Source organism: Chlorocebus sabaeus, chromosome 12, assembly GCF_047675955.1.
Source record: "Chlorocebus sabaeus isolate Y175 chromosome 12, mChlSab1.0.hap1, whole genome shotgun sequence".
NCBI classification, from domain to species: domain Eukaryota; kingdom Metazoa; phylum Chordata; class Mammalia; order Primates; family Cercopithecidae; genus Chlorocebus; species Chlorocebus sabaeus.
In genome coordinates, this window is record NC_132915.1 from 114,567,918 (window position 1) to 114,588,058 (window position 20,141).

Genomic DNA, 20,141 nt, shown 5'->3' on the forward strand with positions numbered 1-20,141 from the left:
GCTTTCCTCACCAATGAACACTAAAATTAAGTGTGTGCGACTCACCTATGTTCTTATCAAAATGGAAATCCCTGAATCCCACCAGTTAGAATAACATGAGGGAATGTCAGATTTTTGGAATATATAAGTTTTCTATAAGGTTATTAGGTATTGATTCCATTTTATCAATAGATATCAATATATTTAGATTACCTATTTCTCCTGTGTTTTAGTATGAATAGATTGTGTCTTTTAATTCATCCAGTTGGTCTAAGTTACCAAGTATGTGGGTTATGGAGATTGTAATATTCTTTATGATTTTATCATCTATGAGCTCTTTAATATAAAGACCTCTTTAATTCTTAAATTATTAGGTTGGTGCAAAAGTAATTGTAGTTTTGGTCCATGAATTTTAAATTTGTATAACTAGGCTGCAACACATCTTTATTAATCAAAATAGAACTCATTACAATGGGCTGGGCACAGTGGCTGATGCCTGTAATCCCAGAACTTTGGGAGGCTGAGGCAGGCGGATCAGGAGGTCAGGAGTTTGAGACCAGCCTGACCAACATGGTAAAATCCCATCTCTACTAAAAAGACAAAAATTAGCAGGGAGTGGTGGCATGTGCCTGTAATCCCAGCTACTCAAGAGGCTGAGGCAGGAGAATCTCTTGAACCCAGGAGGCAGAGGTTGCGGTGAGCCGAGATTGCACCTTTACACTCTGGCCGGGGCGACAGAGTGAGACTCTCTAAAAAAAAAAAAAAAAAAGAAAGAAAGAAAGAAAAGAAACCATTACAATGAACACATTTTTGCCAATGAGAAAAAAAACGTGTTTATTCTGTGCTTTCAGGGTTGGATGAACTCTTGGAAAGCGTTTTCTGCATCCTGCTGGTTGTGTACTTGTTTTCCCTGCAAAAAGTTGTCAAGATGCTTAAAGAAGTGGTAGTTGGTTGGTGAGAGGTCAGAAGAATATGGCAGATGAGGCAAAACTTCATAGCCCAGTTTATTCAAGTTTTGAAGCCCTGGTTGTATGACATGTGGTCAGGCGTTGTGGAGATCTAGGCCCTTCCTGTTGACCAGTGCCGGCTCCAGGTGCTGCAGTTTTCCGTGCATCTCTTTGATTAGCTTGGCATACATCTCAGAAGTAAGAATTTCACCAGGATTCAAAAACTGTAGTGGATCAGAAGACGGGCAGCTGACCACCAAACAGTGACCCTGACCTTTTATTGGTGCAAGTTTGACGTCGGGAAGTGGTTTGGAACTTCTTCTGAGTCCAGCCACTGAGTTGGCTGTTGTATGAAATCCACTTTTTGTGACATGTCACAATCTGATCAAGAAATGGTTCATTGTTGTTTCATAGAATAAGAGAAGATGACACCCTAAAAGGATGTTTTAAAAAATATTTGGTCAACTCAGGAGGCACCCACTTATCAAGATTTTTCAACTTTCCAATTGGTTTCAAATGCCGGATGACCATAGAATGGTCGACATTCAGTTCTTCGACAACTTCTCATGTAGCTGTGAGAGGATGGAATTCAGTGGTTGTTCTCAATTGGTCATTATCAACTTTCGATGGCTGCCCACTTCGCTCCTCATCTTCAAAGCTCTCGCCTCCTTTGCAAAACTTCTTGAACCACTGCGAGGTACATTAATTAGCAGTTCCTGGGCCAAATGCGTTGATGTTGTGAGTTGTCTTCCCTGCTTTAGGACCCATTTTGAACTCGAATAAGAAAGTCGCTTGAATTTGCTTTTAGTCTGACATCATTTCCATAGTCTAAAATAAATAAGTAATAAGTCATTAGCAAAAAAAAAAAAAAAAAAAAAGGCAAGAAATGCCCATTAGAATGATGAATAACATAACCACATTTATTTAAGAGGGTATTCCAGTATCAAACAGCAAATTCTAAGAATGCAAAACTGCCATTACTTTTGTACTCATCTTAGAGTGATTTGTATGATTTCCTTTTTTCTTTGTTAGCCTGGCTTGATAGTTACCAATTTTGTTGATCTTTATGAAGAAACAGCTATTGTTCTATTGAGTTCTGTTGATTTTCTGTGTTCAGTGCCATTGACTTGTCATCTTGTTTTTATTTCTTTTGAGTGAATTTGGCTTATATTGTTCTTTTTCCTTTTTCTTTTTTCTTTTTTGGAGACTTAGTCTCGCTCTGTTGCCCAAGTGACCTCGCTCTGTCACACGAGGTTAGGAGATCGAGACCATCCTGGCTAACACGGTGAAACCACGTACCCACTAAAAATACAAAAAATTAGCCGGGCGTGGTGGCAGGGGCCTGTAGTCCCAGCTACTCAGGAGGCTGAGGCAGGAGAATAGCTTGAACCCAGGAGGTGGAAATTGCAGTGAGTCGAGATCGTGCCACTGCACTCCAGCATGGGTGACAGAGCAAGACTCCGTCTCAAGGAAAAATAAAAAATATTAGCTGGGCGTGGTGGTGCATGCCTGTAATCTCAGCTATTTGGGAGGCTGAGGCAGGAGAATTGCTTGAATTGGGACCCCAGAGGCGGAGGTTGCAGTGAGCCGAGATCATGCCACTGCACTCCAGCGTGGGCTACAGAGCGAGACTCTGTCTCAAAAAAACTATCTAACTGAGTAACTAACTAAATAATATATGTGTGTATCTATATTAAAATGTACACACACACACACATATATATATATTTGAAGTATTTTCCAATGGGAGCAGGTGTTCCGGAAGACGTCATTTAAATACAGAATCTGAATGGAGGCCCACGTCACACCTTCCATTTTTTCATCTTTGCAGCTGGGCTTTTCTCCTCTTCTTTGCTGGACTCTGCTGTTTCTCACAAGCATTCAGAGACTCTGCCCTGAATCCTAAAACCAGGAGATGAGAAGCACAGAGTGACACCAGCAGGAGAACATAAAGATGTGGTGACAGTTGTCCTCCTCCTGCAGACTCCATAGCAGTGCACTCCTACCGCTGGTGCCCTAGTTAAGCCTGGGGGCCAGCATGCCCGATGATTGTCTGGGAGTGCTGCAGTCAGGGTCCCCACAATGGGCACCCAGCCAGTGCCTTTGCACTCTGCATGACCGTGGCCATTGTCACCTCAGAGCCCCTGGGTACAGAACAATGCATCCTACCAGAGCTACATGTGAGGAAGGACCACGTGAGTCCCGGGAAAGAGTTGAGTCCCTGCGGGGGTATGTGGCCAGGACCGAGACCTGATGCCTCTGTGGAGAATCATCTGTGGGTGCGAGTGGCACTGTGGAGCCAGTGCCCGTGTTCTGCTGCTCCCCCTCCTCAAAGATCAGGGCCTGAGCAGGGGCTGGCGTGTGTGTGACACCTGGAACTGCAGGGCCACCACCCATGTGTGAAGCCATCATGGGGACCTCAACACGGTGTCGTCTGTAGACCCCACCCATCCATTAGCCCCAATTTCTGGCCAGCTTCTGCCAAGGTGAGAGGGTGGAATTTGGAAGGTGGGTGTAAGCTGAAGCCTGTCCCCCGGTGGCTGACATACAGTGGTGACACTCTGTGTGTGGGGGGAAGAAAGAGAGATGAGACTGTTATTGAGTCTATGTAGAAAGACCAAGACATAAGAAAGTCCATTTTAATCTGTACTAAGAAAAATTCTTCTGCCTTGAGATGCTGTTAATCTGTAACCCTAGCCCCAACCCTGTGCTCACAGAAGCATGTGCTCTATTGACTCAAGGTTGAATGGATTTAGGGCTGTGCAGGATGTGCCTTAGTAAAAATGTGTTTGCACCTTCTGGGATCCAGGCTGCCTGCTGCCTGCCCAGGGTCTGAATGTCCTACTGTGACCTGTTTCCTCACCTGGCCCAGAGGACAGATAGGGAAGGCTTGTTTTGAGGATTAGGCAGGGTAATCCCAGTAAGCCCTCATTGGCTTGCCTATCCTCCAGGTCTTTTTGATTTCTTCTTTCTCTTCTTTGTTGTGAAACTCTGGAGAATTGTCCTCCAGCATGTCTTTAGTTGGGGAGGTGGAAAGGCTGGACCTTGCCCTTGACTTCAGGGCTCCTTCTGGGTGCCCCTTCCTCCTAGGGTTTTTAAAAGCATACACTTAGCAACATACCCTGTACCTGAGAGAGCTGCAGAGAACCTCCTGTGTGTCCAAACCAGCATACTTTGTTCCCTGACTGCAGGCCCTCATCACACCCCAAAGCCCAAATACTTTCAGGTGGCCAGCTTCAGACAAGAGTCTGAACTCAATGCTTGTTTTCTGGGGTCTACACAGGCCCATATGATGGGACTACCTCCATTCTACCCCTGTGCCTCCCCCAATCCATTAGGGGCCTCAACTCCAGTGATCCCTAACTGGGAGCAAGGTTCCCCAGGCAAGGAATGCAGCCGTCCCCAGGATGCTGGCCTGGCCATGTCCCAATGGATATCAGTCCTGGAGCAAGAGGTCCAAGGCAGGGAGTTTCATCCCCCATTTCACCAGGTGTGGTGACCTTTCTGGGTTCCTAGCCTTCAAGATGGGATTTTTACACTGTGCCAGTCCCTTGCCCAGCACAGCCGCTCCAGGATCGCACGCTTTGGGATGTACTGCTGAGCTGTTCTTGGCACGTGGCATGGCACTGTGGTGGAGGTCAGCAGCTTGTGGGGTTGGGGGTGGGGGTGCTGGCAGGAGCAGGAAATTTTGGACCCACCATGGGGAGGAAGGGGACATTGACCCTTTCTCCACACCTTGAGCACGGCAGTAATTTTCTTCTCTGATGTGTGTGGGCACCAATGCCTATGTGGGTGTGGGCGCGTCCTCCCCTTTTGTTGATGAAGAACTTTCCTGCAGCCATTGGGGTGGGTATGGGCACCACGTGTGCCTGGCAGCAGGGTTGTGTCTGCGGAGGCTTGGCTACTCTATGTTTCACTGCCACCTCCCCAGGGGAAGCAGACCCCGTGCCCTTAGTGCCCCTCATACCCAGTCCCTCACATTCTTCACTTGGCATCCCCCTGCCTGATTCTCCCAACTCAGCCCCTGCCAGGTTTCTGCAGGCCCTGTGGGCCCTGGGATGGGATCAAAGGAGGCAGCAACTGTGCTGTCTGCCTCTGCCTGAGGTCAGGGATCCCTGGCCTACTGGCATCTGGTGGGCAGAGTAGGTGGGGAGGTCAGGGGTCAGCTTTTCTACTCCCCAGCCTGCACTGGCTGTCACCAGGTGTAACTGGCCTGGAGGCTGATCTGTGTCCTCCACAGTCCCTTGATGCATTATATTGAAGCCAATCTTTGTGTGAATGACAAGACCTCTTGTTGGCACCCCGATGAAACCAGAACCGAAAGACTGTTGCACTTGGGCCCAGAGTCTGGGGCTGAGGCTGCCATGACCACCCCGTTCTCTTCCTTCTGGGGTCCCCAGGAAGCTCCCAGGACTGAATGATCCCCACAAAACACAGTGGCCAGAATGGGAGGGCTGGAGGTCAACGCCTCCCCGCCCCTACCACCACAACCTAGAGGCCCCTATGGAGGTTGGCCCTGAGCTGTGGGTCCCTGTGGGATACAGGCTCCCACGGATACTTCAGGGGATGAGCATGGGTCCTCCTGGCTGACAAGAGCCTGGTGGGCACTGGGTGTGTGGGGCCTGTGTAGGTGGGTTGGACGGCAATGGGCCTAGCCAGGGAGCCAGGGACTGGTGTGGTCAAAGTGGGCAGCAATACGTTTCCAGAACCAAAACTACAGTGCAACCAGCCCAGCTGGTAGGGAGAAGGAGGCCTGCCTAGCAGGACCATCCACCCCTGTCCTGGCCCCAAGCCCAGACTGCCTGCCTGTACTGGACATTGCCTGGTCCAGGAGGCCTGGGCATGATGGTCAGGTGGTGTGTCCCTGGGTTCCAGGCCTTGGTGGTCCCTTGGGAGCTGAGCATCCTCTGAGCAGGAGGAGGGCCCGCGGTCCACCGTTTGCATCTGCCCCTGGGGGTGTGCCCCCACCCCAGCTTCTCAGCCCACACGGGGACATGGCCAGGGCTCCTCACCTGCTCTGTGACTCCAGCTCTGATCAGCTCACTGGGTGACTCTGACAGCTTCCTCTCCAAAGCTTCGGTCCTCATCTGAGGGAATGGGCTGTCCCAGGCCCCCTGCAGGCAGGAACCCACCCCCAGCTCCTCTGGTGGGCCCTCTTGGGCTTTCTTACCTACTGGCTTGTGAGACTCGGTTGGCCAAACTTGGTGTCCTATTTTTATTTTGGTCTTTTTCTTAGTGTGTGTTTTCTGTAACTACTGCTGTGTAGATCTTCTATATGAGTTTCAAGTAGAGAATCTTGCCCACCCAGAGGTCCCCCACCCCAGAGAGCTTCCACTTCGGCTCCCCCGGGCTGGCCCTGCCTGTGCTCTGCTTGGTGTGAATGTTAAGTGTGATCGATCCACACGGCTGCTCGACCCTGCATCTCCTTCCTTCTTGTTGCTGAGGCCGGTTCTGTTCTCTCTTTCTCCACCTGAACTGCACTTGAAGCCAAGATGAAGGATGAGAAGTGGTTGCTAAGAAGGACACTCCTGCAGCGAATCTGCTGTGAGAGGCTGCGCTGGCTCAGCCTATCATTTCCTTCTCTAAGCTCATTCCAGAGGTCGGCAAGGGGCAGTCTGTCCCTGCCTGCTCTTGTGGCCCGTGAATCAAGAATGGATTTTACATTTCCAAATGGTTGAACAAATAAACGAATAACACTTCATGACACTGATAAGTTTCCATGTCCATAAGTAAAGTTTTATGGGGGTACAGTCATGCCCATCTCTTCACAGGCCACCTGCAGAAGGCTGCTGTCGTGCAGCCATGGCAGAGTTGCATCCTTGAGACAAAGATCAGTTGGCAAGGCTGAAAATACTGATTCCTGGCTCTTTAGGGAAACAGTTTCTAGTCGCTGGTTTAAGGGCTGTGCGGCAGGATCCCAGGATCTTGGTCAGATTGTTCCTCTCTCAGGGCCTGCTGTGGCCTTTGCTAGTATGTCTGCAAAGTCTGCGTGCTATGGTGCCTGTCATGGGGCGTTGAGCTCTGTCGTGCTAGATTTCAGGGTATCTGACTCATGGTCATCTGTCTCTCCAAGAGAGACCCTGTATCCAGGTTCAAACTAGCAGGAACAGTTGATCTTTGGCAGCAGGGATACCTTAGAGCTGAGCTGCTACCCACCCTGAGGTGGTCCCATGACACCCACTGTCTGGGTCAAGGTTGGGGCAGGGCTGGTGTCCTGAACTGCCTTGCGACATGGATCGTAATAGCCGGAGGGGGGGAAGAGGGGATTGCTATTACTCCCCATATAACAGGGGGTGCTTCACCCCCCTGCGATGTGGATCGTAATAGCCAATTACTCCCCCCTGCAATATGTGTCCATTACTAACAAACTCCTTTGTTCAGGATATTAGGAACAATTTCACAGGTCGTGTGTACACAGCTTGCGATCAGAGAACGAATACCATCCTCCGCACCTCCGGATATTAGGAACCATATCACACAATGGGTGTACACTTTTTCGGAGATTTGGGGTAATGTCATCCTGTTTCTCCCTGAATATTCGGAGACATATCACAGGGTGGCTGTACACCCACTACTCTCTTGGCAGGAACATCATACTTTACCTACTGGAAATTAGGAGCAATATCATAGACTGGGTGTCAAGCCACTGTCATATTGGAAGTAATATCATGCTCTCCCCCACAAGTTATGAGGAACAATATCACAGGGGGGTGTGTACCTTCTCCGGTAGTGGGAGTAGTATCATCATCTCTTCCTTTAGATGAGAGGAACAATATCACAGGGTGGGTGTACACCCCTTGTGTTTTTGGAAGCAATGTCATTCTCTCTTCCTCTAGGTTTTAGGATTCATATCACAGGCGGGATGTACATCCCTTGTTATATTGGATGGAATCTCATCCTCTTTCAACCTGTATCTTTAGAACAATATCCCATGGGGGCTGTCCATCCCTTCAATATTGGTAATAATACCATCTTCTCCTTTCCTGGATATCAGAAACAATATCATAGGAGGAGTGTACAACCCTTGCAATATTGGTAGTAATATCACGTCTCCCCTGTGGTTATTAAGGACAAAATCCCAGGGTGGCTGTACGGTTCCTACTTTATTGGGAGTAATATCATCCACTTACCCTCTGGATATCAGTAACCACATTACTGAAGAGGTGTCCACCCCCTTCGATATTGTCAGCCATGTCATCTTCTTCCCACCTGGATATTAGGAAAGATACCCCGGGTTTGGGGGCGGTGCACACCCACTGCGGTATCGAAAGTAAAATCAGCCTCTTTCCAACTAGATATTAAGAACTCTATCACAGGTGTGTGTGCAACTTCTGGGATATTGGGAGTACTATGAGCCTCCACCCTGCTCCATATTAGGAACAATATACGGGGGGCAGGGTGGTTACACTCCTGCGATATTGAGAGCAATATTCTTCTCTTTCCCCTGTACAGTAGGAACTACATCACAAGGGCCAGTACACCTTCTGCGATATTGGGATTAATGTTATCCTCTCCCCCACTGAATGTCAAACACAATATCACAGAAGGGTGTACACCCCCTGCGATATGGTCAGTAATATCATCATCTCTACCTTTGGATACTAGGAACAACATCACAGAGGGTGTGTACACTCCCCTGCGATATTGGGCATAATGTTATCCTCTCTTCCCCTGGATATTAGGACCAATATCCCTGGTGGTGGGAGGTGGAGTACGTTAAGAACATTATCACTGGGTGGGTGTACACCCCCTGCTCTATTGGGTGTAGTATCATCCTCTCTTCCCTAGGATATTAAGAACAATATCACAGGAGGGGTGTACCGCCACAGTCCCTGAGTTATTGGGAGCAATAGCATCTTCTGCCCCTCTCGATATAAGGAACAATATCCCAGGGTGGGTGTACATCCCCTGCGATATTGTGCGTAATGTCACCATTCTCCCAACGTGGATATTGGACATAGTGTCATGGGGGGTGTATGCCTTCTTCGATATTGGGAGCAATATCATCCTCTCCCCTCAGGATTGTGGGCAAAATATCTAAGGAGTTTTACAACTCGTGCAATATGGGCAGTAATATTATCCTCTCCCCTCCTAGATGTTAGGAACTATATCACAGGCGGCTGTACACTTCTTGCGATATTGGGAGTCATATCAACCTCTCTCATCATGTATATTAAGAACAATATTACAAAGGAGGTGTACACCCCCCACCATATTGAGAGAAATATGTTGCTCTCCCCTTTGGGATATTAGGAACGATATCGCAGGAGGTGTGTACAACCACTGCGATATTGGGAGTAATATCATCCTCTCCCCCTGAATATAAGAAACAATATCACAGGACGATGTACACCCCCTGTGATATTGGGAGTCATATCATTTTCTCTCCCTCTGGATATTCGGAACAATATCACAGTGGATATGTACACCCCCTGCGATATTGTCACTAGTATCATGGTCTCCCTCCCAGGATATAGGGAACAATATCACAAGGGGGTGTACACCCCCTGCAATATTGGGAGTAATATCTTCCTTTCCCCTGCTGGCTATTAGGAACAATGTCACAGAAGGGGTGTACACTTCCTGCTCTATTGGGAGTGATATAGTCCTCTCCGTCCTTGGATATTAGGAACCATATCACTAGGGAGTGTACACTTCCTGCAATATTGAGACTAATGTCATCCTCTCACCCCCTGGGTATTAGGAACCATATCACAGGGGTGGTGTACATCCTCTGCGAAATCGGAAGAAATATCCTCTCCACCTTTGGAACACTTTTTAACATAGCTTTGTATGTGGGGAGGACTCGAGTGATTAATCGAATGTTTCATCAGGGCGGTTCTTCTGTTTCCCAGTTTTGACACAACATTTGGTGAAATTTCCAGGGACTCCTGTGGTCAGCCTCACGGTTTCACTCTGTCACTTTCTAATGCAGTACTCTTTGGGAGTCTTTCAAATTAAGCGCCATCATTTAAAAATAAGTTTTATAATAAGCAGTTTCAGGTTAATTCTTCATCTTTGTGTCTCAGGCAGTGGCTCCCTACCTGTGAGTAGTCAGAAAGGTTCACACGGTTTTCCAGGGCGGCCTTTGCATTTACTGGAACTATTAAGAGCTCGTTCCTGTTTCCGCCATGATTGACACGCAGTGCGCGTGAGGCCGTGCATGGCTTAGCGTCTTCTGCAGGCTTAGAGGTCACTTTCTGTTTTTCCCCAAGCCTGCTCTGCTGTGTCGAGTGTTCACTGCGGGCGACGGTCACGCTGTCTGGCACAGGCCACCGAGGCCACAGGGCAGACTCCATGTATCGGAGCCTGCAGAATGGCAGAGCCCGGCCTCCTCGCCGCCCTTCAGGGGGAGCAAAAAGCGCAAGCCTGTGATCAGAGCTGTGCTAGCCCAGAAAGGCTTCGAACAGGCTGAATTTAGGAATCAGCTCCTCCCAACTGCCCATATTTAGGATGTGTTTGAGTTTTTGTGATTTTTCCTGCACTGAAACTACTGGGCTGGCTCTGAGTCACCGTCATGGGACTTCAGGTTGCCCCGACGGGAAGCGGAGGGGGAGGAGGGCCGCACAGAGGCTTGCGGCCGTGATAATGAAGGGCTTGTTGCCTCTTGGGACAGCGAGTTCAAACTCTTTGTAATTGTCAGCGTAAATAGTGACCCACTGAGGACACGGCTGTAATTCAGGGTGGCATGGTTGATTGTCATCCTTGATATCAGGTACCTGCCTCTAAAATGACAGTACCCGTAGTGCGGCTCCAGGAGGGCAGCTCCTGCCAAACACACTTGCTCCTGGGCCCGCGCCTGAAGCCATGGTCGTGCTGCCAGCCAGGCCTGCAGCTGTGGGTGCAGAGGGGTCTACAGGGCACCGAGTGCCTCCCTCGATTGCTTGTGGGGCCCAGCCCTCCGTCCCTCCCGGTCCCCAGTGCGGCTTCTCCCAGGGTTCTCCCAGCCCCGTGCACACCTCCGTCTTCACAGCTTCTCTAGTTTTCTCGTGGGCGCCTGGGCAGGGTTCGTGTGTTCGTTGAGTTCTCTCTAGCCGTCCCTGGCTCGTAGCTCAGCAGGTCCCTTCAGATGAGTCAGCCAGCTGTGTGCCTGCATGTTCAGGATACTTGTCAGGGGCCTTCCTCAGAGCAAGACCGATGCTCACCTCATCCTTGGGACTTTGGAGCCCGCCCTGGAGAGACTCCAGCCACGTCCAAAGGGGCTGTCCGGGTCCCGCAGGCTGGTGGGAGTGACTTCTGAGCCACTCGAGGCCCCACTTTGTGTTCCTACACCCCACAAAGTCACTTAAAGTGCCATGTTCTGGTGCCGTGTGCCTCTCGAGTGTGCCACACAAGCCTGCACGGGGATCTGAGCGGGCGCTGCCTTCCTTAGGCTGCGCTTGTGTTTTAGGGCCCCTGGAACACTCGTGGCTGTGATTCTAGCCACTGTCTCAGCTTCCCTAGATGGTTTCACCCGCAGCCTGAGGGCCACATCGGCAGCCATCGAGGAGCCAGCAGGTCCGACGTTGGTCTCACTCAGTCCTTCTCGACTTTGGTGACAGAGGAGACAGCAAAACTTCAGCTGGGAGCCCCAGGCCTTCTCTGCTTGGGGCCCTGGGACTGAGGTAGCACAGATCCTGCCAACCACGTGCTGGGGACCCCGCTGTGCCGCTCCCTCCTCTGGTCAGGGGCCGCTCTCTTGGGCTGGGCAGCTCTGGGTCCTCGCACTCAGGGGCTCAGGGTGGATCCTGGATGCAGAGAGAAGGAGAAGGGTGGCAGTTTGAGCCCAACTGTGTTGGCTTCATCTTCTGCCTCTTGTCGCTAAATACATTTGCAAAGTTTTCCAGATGAAAACTCAGAAGAGATTTTTAATGACTGGAATCTGTGAATTCCATGGAAGCCAAGTCTGTCCACCTCTTTCACCCACCTCATTTCTCCCCGTTGGGGCTGATTTTGGCAGCGTTCATAGGGGCAGGGACGCAAGGGGTGGTGGCCAGCCCTTGGCCCTGTGTCCCTCCTCTCTTCCCCTCAGCGCCACAGCATTTCGGTGTCATCCCCTTCCCTGCATGTGTCCTCATGAAAACCAAGTGCAGCTGGAGGGAGATGCCTGCGCCCACTCCCGTGACCTTCCCGGCCAGCCCGGCTGCAGTGGCCCCTCGGCAGGCATCCTTCTGGTGCTGCCTCCGTGCCCCTCCCATCACCTGACGCTCATGCTCCTGAATCTTCACGCGTGTGCTCCGTGCAGCCACCTCACGGGCTCCCTGGGAATGGAGACAGTGTCTCACGCCGGTCAGAATGCTCTTCTCTGTCCACTGAATAGTCCAACACAGAATCATTCCTCTGTGATTATTTATGCTTTGTTATGTAGAACTGGAATAAAGAAAAAGTGAATTTAGACATTACAGCCATCAGGTTGAAGCTAGGTAATTGCATTAGGGAATTAAATGAGAGCATATGAGCTTCCCGAGTTCTAATTCCACATCTTCGTATCCCCATCACCCCATACCCAGTGTCTAACAGAGCTCTTGGTCTAGGAGTTTCTTGATAAATGCTTATTGAATTGAACTGGACTGAGCTTAACATTCCTACCCAGAGTTAGAAGCCAGTCCCTGAGCAAATTGCATTTAGAACGTGAGTTTGACGTTACTATGGTAAGGGGTATCCTACACGTCATAATTCCTAGTCAATATCAGCTATTTAGTCAAATAGAATCAAGTATAGAGAGGCATTGGCCCATCTGGCGAAAGGGCAAGGCACGGTGCTTTAGGTGCAGGTCCCCAATATCAACTATGAAAATAAAATGTTGTCATCTCCAATCGCAGCCCTGTCCTCAGCTGGTCACTGTTTATGCTAACAATTATAAACAGCTTGAACTTGCTGTCCTGAGAGACAACACACCCTCCATTCTCTCTGCAGTGCAGCTGCCTTGGTGGATGGAACATGCCCCTCCTCCCTCCCTCCCCCCTCCCTCCCCCTCCCCTCTCTCTCCCTCCCCTCCCTCCCACTCCTCTCTCCCTCTCTCCCACCTCCTCTCTCCCTCCCTCTCCCCTCCTCTCTACCCCCCTCCCCCTCCTTTTTCCTGTCTTCTCTCACCTTTCTCCCCCCACCTTCTCTCCTGGGTGAGGGGCAGAAGAGAAGAGATCTCCGGAATCTTCTGCTTCATCCAAGCAGCTTGGGGGCAGCATCAACAGCTGCAATTTGGCTGCCCCAGCAGGTGCCCCAGGGCAGCCTTTCTAATGGGAATCCTGGAATCATGTCTTTCCCCAATGTTTCCTAAAGGCTGGAGGACATGAAGTGAAACAATGCTCCATGCTCAGTCCTGTGATTTTGTGTATTTATTGGACTTACTTCGAAATTAAACTAAATGATACCCAAGGTAGAGCATGAAAAAAAAAAAGAAAAAACAGGCTATGGTGTTTGAAAAACAAACAAAACCGTTTGGTTTGTTGGTTTGTTCTTAGATCTTCACAGGCTCCTTAGGTCACACGTTTCAGTTTCTCAGCGAGTGACATTCTCTGCGGAAGCCATGTCAGCCTCTTGTTTGATGATGTCAGCCACAGCAGAAAGAAGCACTCCATAGGCCCGTGCTCAGCACCTTGGCATGAGCTCCTGCCATCTTCTATTCATGCTCATCACAGCTCTGTGCAGTGGGCATCCTCCTGATCCCTGTGGGAGGATGGAGGATGGAGGCGGAAGGGTGAGTGACGGCAGGATCACATGAGGGGTCTCTCCCGAAGTAGGGAAGGGAACCTTCCCAGGACCTCAGTGCCCATCACGTCCTTCCTCCTCCTCCTCTGCCTCTCTGTGACTGTTTGACTCAGGCTGCAGGGACAGACGTGAGTATGTGCACAGCGTGTGTGCACCTCTGGGGGTGTGTGCTCATATTGGCAGGGAGGGATGTGGGCGTGTACAGAGCGTGTGTGCACACCTTGGGGATATGTTCTGGCATTGGCAGGGACAGATGTGAGCGCATACAGAATGTGTGCTGGCATTGGCAGGGACAGATGTGAGCGCATACAGAATGTGTGCTGCATTGGCAGGGCCAGATGTGTACAGAGCGTGTGTACACCTCGGGGTTGTGGGTTGGTGTTGGCACAGACAGACGTGAGTGTGTACAGAGCGTGTGTGCACACCTGGGTGTGTGTGCTTATGTTGTTTTGTAAGTGGCAAATACGTGGCCTGTTGCGTCGGGCGGCCCTGCGCCCGTGCTGAGTCCGTCAGTGGCCCTCGGGTTGGGGTCTCCATCTCCCCAGACAGCACTCGAGTGTCTTGAGGTTTCAGATTCTTCCTCTCCGGTTACTTGGGCCTCCTCAGGACCAAATATCAGAACCAGCCAACTGCAAACTACAAGAACGTTCAAATGCATCTTCAGTAGAAAAAACAAAAGCAATTGGAATAATTTTCCAACATGACCCCGTGGTTAAGCCGTTAGATACTCCAGCCAACAGATTGAGTCACTTTAAAATTCACACCAATTAAAATGGTTGTGAGAGTTGCAGAGCTTTACCGCTAAACCTTGAAATAATTGAAGAGTTCTGCTCTACTTGCTTACAACCTAGGGTTGGGGATACCTTTCAGTCCAAAGTAGTAACCTTGTAAATCCAGCTTAGATGCGAGGCTCCCACTGACACAGGAAGAGACAGTGGCCCTTGTTTATTCTCCTGTGTTCAGATACTTTGTCATTTTTTTTTGTATCCTGATCATCACTTCTGCTTTTCCAATTCAACCTAAAGGGAGTTTAGTTCTGTTTTGGAGAAGCTGTAGTTAGTGGTTTCTTTTCATGGCTTGCTTAATCTCCTATGTCTGGCGCTTACATTTACCCAAATAGATTTTTCTTTAGTACGGCGGTGCCATAGCCCAGGGCTTCTCCCTCCATATCTGCTTCCCAGGAGGCCCCCTAGGAATGGGCACTGGAGATCCAGCCCCTCTCCACGTGCCGTTTTCTTTGAGTCCAAGGTAGGTTTGGCTCAGAGAAGAAAACAGGCCTCCGGGTTAGGTGCCTCTGACTGCTTGCTTGTGAAATGTTTAATGATAAGGTGCCTTCCAAACTAATTTTACACATTGATAGTTGTAGCCTGAAGTATCACCGCAGTCATAAGAACAAGAAACACTCCCATCAAGTAGATAGGCAGAAAAAAGCCATAAAAGTTTAATAAAGCGCAAATAAAATGGTGTTGTAAGAATGTACAGTGGGAAATGCTCTCAGTCCAGCCAGATCGGCTGTGGCATCCTCCTATAAATACATTTAGCCACGTGTGGCCCTGATTGCAATCACTACTGTGAATTGCGATCCAGAATGTTCTTGGGGGCCGATGCCTGGACTGTGCCAGCAGATGAGTCTGATTTGACGTCACGGTGGTGATGTGCTTAACACGGCCAGCTGAACTGAGGAGTGGCCACCCGTGCACTCCCCACGTGCAGCCGTTATTCTTGTGATGGAGTTGCATGGGGCGCAGCTTGTCCACCTGGGCTAAAGTACCGGGAACCCAACCACGGGTGGGTGCCTCCTGACATGAGAGCTGTCTTTTTTATCCAGGGCCCTCTGGTGCTGCAGACTCTGAGTCCACGGTGAGGCACTGGAGTGCTTTGCTGGGCCATGGAGGTCCCCGAGCTGGTGGTCACTCATTGCTTGTGGGGTGGTCCATGGCCTGTGAGTTTATTCCCTGGGTCTGTGTGGGTGAGATTAACCAGTTCACAGCTGGGCACTTACCCCTTACACAGGTGACACTAGTTAAAGTGGAATCTATATTAACTCGCACGGGAGTGTGTGAGGAACTGGGAGGGCGGGGACGTTTGGCCTTAGCACTAGAGCCTGGGCTCCTGACATTTCTGCGTCTTCTTGTTGAGGGGCCGTCAGGGCCGCTGTGGGTCCGGAAGACAGTAGGTGCCATATAGACCAAGGGATGCAGAAGCCTCTAGAAGCTGTGGGGGGCAAGGAGACGGTCGCTTCCCCAGAGCCAGCCCTGCCGACACCTCGACGTTAGCTGGTGGGACCTGTTTTGGACTCCAGCTTCCAGAAATGTGAGAAAATAAGTCAGTGTTTAGGGCGCTAAATTTGGGGTGATTTAGTGGAGAAATAGAAAACTAGCCCACAAAGGTGCACGTATTAAAATGTGCTCTGTCCAGGTGTTCACAGTGGTGTGAGGGGGATGGCATCAGTGTTCTGGGAACTGTGCAGTTTTACTGAAGGAAGGGGGTTCGCCACTCCTTTCCTCATGTAACTGAAGGTATGTATGCCTGCGACACTGCCCAGGAGACAGGGACTAGAATTCTGACTTTATTTCTTATGGGAACCAAGCCACAGTCAGAACACGGTGAGGGCTGAAATGAGCTTCCTACAGCCTGAACTGGGAAGAGGAATCGCAAGTAGCTTGTTTTTTTCTACACAGACCTGTCCTTTCAGGTTTTGTTAAGTTCTGGAAAAAGGGAGAAGCCAGGCACACCTCGGCGAGGGACAGTGTTTCTGGAAGTGGCACGGCTTCAGCCTTAATGTGGCCGTGTGGCTGGGAGGCTCAGAAACTGCCCTCCAACGGCACTCATCTGTTCCTTATTGCAGTAATACCTCGTTTACAGAAATCCACAGAAATTACAGTGCGGGAGGCCTCTGGTCTGGATGGGTTTGTGTGGACCGAGGTCACGGGGTGTTGTCCCAAGTGCTTATCCTGATCTGGCAGAGGCTCTGTTTCGAAATAATTATTCTTCAGTTTCAGAGCCTATACCTGAGTGATAGTCTTTTAACTTTGTTGCATAAAAGTAAAGTATGTCTTGAGGGTCTAAAAACCTATTTAGTAGTCATGGCTTTAAACTCATACATGGGGCTTTGGGATGGAGTGAAAACCACCGTCACCTGCGTGGACGCTGCGTGGTAGTTTTAGCGTGGTGGCCTGCTCATGCCTTGAGCTCCATCTGCAGTGTGAGCAACAGCTGTGCATTTGAGAAATGTAGGCAGGTCTGCTTGCTCCTCCAGGGGCCTGCGGGCATCCGGGTGAGGGGCCTGGGATGAGGCCACATCAGTGGGAAGGAGCTTGATTGTGTCAGCAGATATGTCTGCTTCTACAGGCCTGAAAGCCAGCCAGAACCCAGTTTTCCTTTGGTCATCTAATGCCAAAAAAAAACCGTTTCTTGGAGATTCTTGTAATTTATATTAATGAACCATTTGACCATAAATAAAATGTTATAAATGCATGAGGCTTTACAATTTGGCAGATGTGTAACTCACATGTCGTTATATCAAACTGTTGAAGATATTTGTTTCACTTGAAGGCTTTTAGCATTTTATGCGCAAACCAAATGCCAGTAGCATTTTGAAGGAGTATTTTGGAATTTTAAACACAGTGGGACAGTGCTGGGTCTCTGGGATGCTGGTGAGGTGGACGTGACCTCAAGCTCTTGGAGCTTGCAAGCAGGATTCCTAAATTGTCACACCTGCAGTGCTGGAAGTCAAAGTGGATTTCTGTAAATGAGGTATTAGTGCAATAAGGAACAGATGAGTGCCCTTGGAGGGCAGTTTCTGAGCCTCCCAGACACCCCAGGAGGGAGCGGGATGGGAGGCAGTTACCCACCAGAACCTGGACGGTGGACCGTGTTTCCTGGTGGCCCTGCTTGGCAGGTCGTTACGTGCAATAAGAAACAGGTGAGTGCCCTTGAGAGCTGTTTCTTGGCCCCCTTCAGAACCACAAGTGGAAGATGCCCCAAGGTCGGGGGGTGGGAGTTTGGTTATCCACAGGAGCCTGGATGGTGGAGCTGGGTTTGCTGATGGTCCTGCGTGGCAGGTCATTCCATGCAATAAGGAACAGGTGACTGTCCTTGAGGGCGGTTTCTCGGCCTGCTTCGGAACTGCAAGTGGAAGACGCCCCAAAGTGAGGGGGGGGGGGTGGTGGTCCATTATCCAGTGGGGCCGGATTTGCTGTTGGCCGCTGCGTGGCAGGTCACTGCGTGGAGCGATGGGAGGTGAGTGGAGTGGGAATAGAGGATGCACCCTCCACAGCTGCTGCTGGGAGTTGGCTCTGGTAGCAGAGGAGGCATAGATAGAGTGATTCCCATCAGGGGCAACACGACTGGGGTCCCACGTGTGCTGGACGCCGAGGTGTGGCTATACGTAATCTCAGTCTGCACAGCCGTCCTGGTGAGTGGGTTCAGTTACCTTCCCATCTCACATTTGAGAAATCTCGGGGGCTCACATCACAGCTAGGTGGGTTGGAACTAATGTCTCAGGCAGGACGTTGGCCCCAGAGCCCAGATCTTACCCGCCCCCGCTCTTTTCAGTCCATCCAGCTTGTAGAGAGGGGTGTGTGGTGATGGGTGGCGGCTGAGAAACCAACACAGTAGAAGGGGGGGAGGAAATAAACCAGGCAGGAGACACAGGCAGTGCTTAGGAGGTCTGCACGGGGTCTGGGTGTGGGGGGCACCTCTGGGCCTGTGAACCCCGTTCTGTGCTCCTGGCTTGCGCAACCTTGGCCCTCAGTCACATGTTGCGTGCTTTAGGTGAAATCTCAGTCCCTCGTGTGGTGCGGGCATCTTTTCTCCCTGGCTTTGTCACTCCGTAAATCACGGAGTCTCAGTGGGGATGGCGGGGTGGTTGGTGGTCCGTAGAATTTGCCCTCCACCTCCCCATCCTTGTCCTGTCCTGTCTGGCCTGTTACCTGAATCTGTGTCTCTTCAGAGCCTGCAAATGAGTGGAGGCCACGGCAGCCTCTTGCTGACCGACCTCTCAAACTCTCTTATCCATCAGAATCGTGTTAAATGCTGATTCCTAGGCACCCCATTAGACTCTACGCCTGCCTGGTATGGGTACTTTGGGGGAGGGTACAGAGGGTTGCTGGGCTGTTCCAGGAGGGAATTTGCATTTGTAGAATGTCCACTGTGGTCTTTCCAGCACTCTACTTTCCACGCACACATGGCATTAAACCAGGAAGACCCTGGGTGCTGTGCTGGTGAGGAAGCCCCGGCTGGATGAGGGGCTGCTGGGGCTCCGACTCGATTCCTGGGCTGGGGGCTGCGGGCTTATTCTCTTCAGTGGGCCTGCTGATGGGATGCCCTGAGAAGTCCTGCTGTGTACTCAGGGGAAGGTGCAGAGACAGGCTCAGAAAAGACAGACCATGGATTTAAAAATTCCTACTGGAAAATCTTTTATGAGCAAAGTAATTTGCATCTAACTGTAGACAATCATTGATTGAATAATTGGTTTGTTGACAAAGTTGATCCTATGAACAGTTTAAAGTTTTCATTCATGCCTTATCTATAATGTAAATAGCAGCTATTACTGCAACCTAAATTAGCTTTAAATTTCGTATCAGATTGCAGTCCAGATTACAAACGGCTGCTTGATAATCTAATTGATAAAACGGAGGAATTTAGTGCTTGGAACCCAGAGTGAAGGGAACAGAACTGCTTTGGTTTCTCAAAAGCGTGTGACTGAGTGGTGACCTGGGGTGAAGAGAAGTGGCTGGAGTCATTACACTCAAGGAGATGATCTGCCCCCGCCTTCCTCAGCTGTCTTCTGGACAAAACAAAAGGGTGATAAATGGAAAAAATTCAGCACTGAGTTCGTCTATGCCCTGAGCTTCTCATACGGTCATTAATGGGCTGTATCTGTGAAGCCTCCATACAGGCACAAAGGAATTAGGCTAGAGTAAGGTGGCCGGCGACCTCTGGCATCTGGACCACGTGTCATTTCCTAAAGCCCTCTTGGGTGAAATGACAGTGGCAATGTCGTCGTTCGGAGGAGTGTAATCTCATGTATGAGATGCAGATTTTAAATGATGCAGATTTTAAACACCAAAGTCAGGAAGCTTGGTGGGAGTGGCTGTCTTCCAAGTGGTTTTCTGTGCTGCCATGGATGAGGTGTGGATGTGTCATCTGTTGGTGAGATCCACTGGTGAAGGGGCTAAGCAAACCGTGGAGGTCGGGGGTGTGAAGGTGCATCTCTTCTGGCATCCCAAGTAAATACATTTTGTAAAACTTGTAAATTTGACTCTGATTCTAACCCTGAGTGTTGAAGTCTGGTGCAGTGTCTTGAGCCCTCTTCTGCATTGAGGGTGAGTGACTGTAAATGACCGATTCCTCAGTGGTGAAAGTTCAAATTTAGCTTCCCTGAGGAAGCCAGACCTCAGTCACCCGTGTCTCCATTAACACTGCGGCCCCTACGCGGGTGGCTGCAAGTTTCCAGGCCTTCCTTGGAGAAGCAGCCGCGAGGTGCTTGATGATTTGACAACATCAGCCACCTTCTGTCTTCTG